The sequence below is a fragment of the Frankliniella occidentalis genome, unplaced genomic scaffold, assembly GCF_000697945.3.
Source record: "Frankliniella occidentalis isolate FOCC.00 unplaced genomic scaffold, Focc_3.1 Scaffold112, whole genome shotgun sequence".
Taxonomy (NCBI): domain Eukaryota; kingdom Metazoa; phylum Arthropoda; class Insecta; order Thysanoptera; family Thripidae; genus Frankliniella; species Frankliniella occidentalis.
The window spans coordinates 715,004-719,772 of NW_026267240.1; the positions used below are offsets into that span (position 1 = coordinate 715,004).

The window sequence follows — 4,769 nt, forward strand, 5'->3', positions numbered from 1 at the left end:
CCCACCCTCTCTTCCGCCAGTGAGGCATGACAGGATAGGTTTACCGTTTGCCAATCGCTCGCACACATTTCAATCCCAATACTGCTGTGAGGCCGCGGAGGCGGTGCGGGGAAGCAAGGGGGATGGGAGGGGGGACTCCGAGCGAGGCACATGCGACGACGTACGCTGCATCGGTTATAGACGAGGCGGGAGCGGAGGGAGGGAAGCTCGCAGCGCTTTCTAGTGCAGACGCTGAAACTATACTACTTCCGGGAAGGAGCAGGAGGCGCACGATTACTGTGAAAAGGACACCGCTTCGTTAGTAAAGTTTGTTTTAGTGTGAAATAATATGGGGGCTGCATCATCTGCAACTTGCTGAAAAACAATTTACAAAACTCACGACCCGCCGGTGGCAAAGATTTTTTCCGCGAAAAAAGATTTCAATTTGAAACATATTACAAAATTCCGACCGTAAACGAGCGACAGTTATTGTGCACTACTGCGCTCTATAATGCAAATTCTCCTTGTCTTTCGCGCGCTAGCCGAATGTCGTGTCGCGTCACGGCGAGGCACGCAAGGCACCACTTGTCAGAGTCCGCGACGCAATAATATTACCCGGGAAAAAGGCGCGCACAGCGGAGAGAGCCGGTGCAAAGTCTCCAGCCAGGTACGAGGGTGGAGCATAAGGCGGAGTCGTTCACCTGCTTACATACATCGCGATATGCTCAAAGGCACCGAGATATGGCCCTTGTTTCGAGTGGCGCGCGCGGCGCGCAAGCACACGGCGCACAGCCAGGCAAAGAGATTGAGGGAGGCATGCCGTCTGCTGCAGAACAACTAAGCGCACAACTACTCGGCTGTCGGGGCAGGCCTGACTCGTCCCGAGCCCAAGTCCGCGCGCCGCGTCCTCTCGGCGGACCTCCTGAAGAGCCTTGAGCCTTCCCGGCCCGGGTCGACAGAGAAACGGGACATAAAACTTTTGCCCTCCACCTCGCCAAGAAGAAGCAAAAGCGCTCTGGTCCGCGACGTCGACGACGAGGTTGAAGAGGACGCCGACGGCCGACGCCAGGGCGATATAGCGGCGCCACGATCAAAGAGGAAGAGTCGAATCGAAATCAGGCCCCGGAAAGCGTGTGGGCGCGGTGGGCCACATCAAGGGAATAGAATCACCACCACCGAATCCCGAAGCGGACAAGACAGAAAACAAACAAAAACACACCGGATAGCGCGCAAATGCCGCCACACCGGCTGGTGTGTGAATTAACGCACGCATTACTAAAAATATGACTTTTGCAGGTGAACCAGCTACACCTACACAAGACGTGCAATTCGTCATTCACTCACCCCAAACAGCGTGAGTAAGAGTAAACTCACCTGCCAGTGTGGTGAGTGCAACAAAATCGTAAAACCATTTATTGATTAGAGAGCCCTACTGGTCTGTAAATAGTGTCCCTGTATCAGAAATAGACACATCGACGCTTCGAAAAGCCGGGACACCTTCGCTTTTATAAAGTCTGATATTCGAAAAGTAAACCAACGCAATGCATTTCTGCAGGAATACACGCGAACACAATTCAGTGCAACGTATTTGTAGCGAGTGCGCGCGCGCCCGTTGAGCCAGTCGCACGTGCCGCGGCTGGCGCGCCGCCGAGCCCATTGTAACGCGCCCAACTATTCGTGTTCAGGGGAATAAACGCAGATAATGATGTTGCGTTCGGTGCAGACAAAATAAACCCCCCATCCCATAGCGGCGGCGCGCACCACGCCCCGCCAGGCCCCCACGCCTCTGTGCACGCCTACTACACGTCTCGGCGCGGGCGAGTTGCGCGGAAATAGGCCGACAGAGTAATGCTTTCATCTCCAATTCAGATCCGCTGCCCTGCTCCACCGCCATGCCCCGGCGGCTCTGCCCGCCCGCAGTCGCTCGGCGCCACGCGCGGCCCGGCCACCGGCGGCGCCAGCCAGGCCGCGCTGCAAAACTTGTTGACTTGGGCAAACTTCTCTATCAGGCTCGATCGCGCCCCCAAGTGCGCGCGTCGGTGTTGCTCCGCGCCGAATACGTGCAATTTGTGTCCAGGTCAACGACGTGAGCCGGCGATAAATCTGGACCATTGTGTCTGCGGGAGGAGCACACACCCGCGGAGGGACCCCGGCGCGGAGAGTGGTGTTCAGTGACCTCGAGCAGAGAGTAGCGACATGTTTCTTGGACTTACGTAAGAACTGCAGTCTAGGAATGGCCAAGTTTACACGACTTTCCCCTTACACGATGACACACACACCACATAATTTCAAGTGGTTAGAATTAGGAACTAAAGGTACAAGCTACACGCACCGTTTTAGGCATTCTTTAGCCACAGCCGTTTGACAGTGTGTGCAGTGCGTTGCCCCCCTAGATTCCAAACTCAATCTAACCATAGCTGGTTGTAACCAGGACATCGCTGTCGCCCTCATCCGTTGTTCCTACATGTAGCAGCACGATTTTTAAAAGAGTATGGACAGGAAAATGTGTTATTGAGAGTCAACGTCGTAGGTGGCGTTAAGCGCTTTAAAGTGTATTGAGAGAGAGCTGTGAGTTCCGAGGGAAGCCTCCCTCGGGGGCGGTCCCGCTCTGTCCACGCGGTTGACGTCCCTGAGCCCGCCGTTACATCGCCGCCCTCAATCCCTCCACCACACTATCGCGCGGGAGCCTAAATAAACAGAGTGACTGCTGGGCTCTGTGCACGGTAGTCCGCACTGTCGGTGTACAGGAGTGGGTGGCCACCACCGACCCGCCCCGCACCTGCACGGTCTGCCGCAGGCGGCCACAAGGCACAGGCGTGTCGGATTGACGTCGCCTGCCGGCCCGGCCGGCCCGGCCGGGGGGTAGCTTCCGTTGAAGCGCGCGGCAGGGCAGACCCAAACCAACCCCCCTCTGCCGCTTCGGCCCCCTTCCCCTCGACGCAACCCTCTCAGCGCTGGTAAATGCTAAGAGGAAGCTCAAACGGTAAGGGTGAGTCGCCCGAGTCTTAATCTTTAATTACCCCCGGCCCAGCCATACAGCCCGCTCCCCCTTGTCCCGGCCGGGGCCCTTGCCCCGCCTCCCTCTCTTCTTCCATCTTTCCATCTCCTCGCTCCTCCTCCCGCTCCTCCTCCGGCTCCTCCTCCGGTTCCTGCCCCTTCCTGCTCCTCCTCCGGCACCCCCCCCCTCCCCCCTTCCGGTTGCCCTTTCCCTCCGTTTGCCTCTGGTCAGGTTGAACCGCTTTGTACCGACCCAGACGGCGCGGCGCTCGCAGCCTCGCCCCACTCACCCCCCGTCGGGTCCCGGACTCCGACCGGCCAGCGCCCTGTGGTCGGCGACACCGTCTGAGCACATTACGGGGCACCGTACCTGCAACAAACCAGACGAGACGACGGCGGTTAGCGATCTGCGAAACGTACACTTCAACCCGGGCGGAATTTCTGCATTTTAAACTGGAAATTATTTGCATGGCTTATCTCAGTAATTGTACTCTCCAATGAGGTGACCTTGCTCGGCGGGGTGTGCAAAACCGCGGAGGACCGCGAGCGACAAGAAAGGAAGAAAAGTAGGAAAGGGATGGACCTCATCGGTTTTATCAGCCGGCAAACTTCACAGATTGACAAAGCAATTCCGAGCAGAGGCGGTAATTAATTTAGACTTCCGCGCCGATTCTGCTCACTGCTCACGGGGAAAAGTACGGGGAGGAGCAGAAGAGGAAGAAGAAACTTTCAACTCGCGCGGTACAATTTATTTAGGCGGGGCGACGTGAAGGGGTCGAGGGAGGGAAAGCGGAGAGGGGAGAATAGGGTCAGAGCGCGCGGCGGTAACCCTTTCAGCGAGAGCAGCCCTGGACTTCGCGGATGACTTTGGGCGCGTAAAGTGCGTACCGGCATCTCCTGTTTGCCTCTGGAGAGGCACTAGAGTGAGATAAGCGGAGAGAGAGAGAGAGAGAGAGAGAGAGAGAGAGAGAGAGAGAGAGAGAGAGAGGGGGGGAGGAGATAGAGATGGCTGGGGCGCGGGGAGGCAGCGAGGGCGGCTTCTTGAGCCCCATCTTGTTGGGGTCACTGCGTGCGCGTCTCCGCGGCCCCGTGGCCGTGGCCCCGTGGCCCACGACCCCTGGAACCCCTGGAGCCCCTGGAGCCTGGGCTGGGCCGCTGGTGGAGACCGTAGCGCGGCCGCCGCTGCTTCTGGAAAGTCTTGGTGCTCTCTTGGGAAGTTTGCCGTCAACTCCAAACGGGAAGCGGTGTGTTTACGGTGCGATATATTCGCTTATTCCTTGCCGGCGCATTTATGTGACAGGTAAAAATTGTGCAAGGAAAAGAGGGGAGGGGGACGGAAGGAAATGGAATGTGGAAGAGACGCTGGAGAGTAAAAGAGAGGTGGGGTCGGCGACGAGAGGCAAGGGAGCGAGGAGCGAGAGAGAGAGAGAGAGGGGGGATATGGAGGAGACGGGGGCGCGGCGGGTGTGCGGGCCTCCACACTGTCATTCACCGAGCCTCACCCCGGCATTCGGGGGCGTGCGAGCGGAAGGGCCGTGTGGGGAGGCTAAATGGCATATTGAATGACGGCGTGGTGTGGAGTGGCGGGGCGGGGCGGGGCGCGCCGTAGTGGTGCGAGAGGCGGGGTTGCGTGAAAGGTGGCGGCCTTGACTTAGGGTAATGAAAAGCAAAACGCTGCGACCCTAGCCAACCGACCCCTCCCCTCTTATCCAACCTTCCACCCATCCCCTCTCTGCCACACCAACACACAGTTCAGGAAAAAAAAATCTGCTACGTTATTATTTTAACTTTTT

At 57.9% G+C, this 4,769-nt stretch overlaps 1 protein-coding gene across 2 annotated transcripts in view; it reads right to left on the reverse strand.

Moving 5' to 3' along the window:
• LOC113208268 (5-hydroxytryptamine receptor 1-like) overlaps nt 1-4,769 on the reverse strand; it is a 209,762-nt gene that overhangs the window by 96,964 nt on the left and 108,029 nt on the right. The window contains exon 1 of one of the 2 annotated variants that reach the window (XM_052270160.1): nt 3,267-3,288. The exons of the other annotated variant lie outside the window; for it this stretch is intronic. The gene's annotated coding sequence lies outside the window, so the exon portion shown is untranslated. Of the gene's footprint in view, nt 1-3,266; nt 3,289-4,769 lie in introns of those variants that run through there. 2 annotated transcript variants of the gene reach the window in all.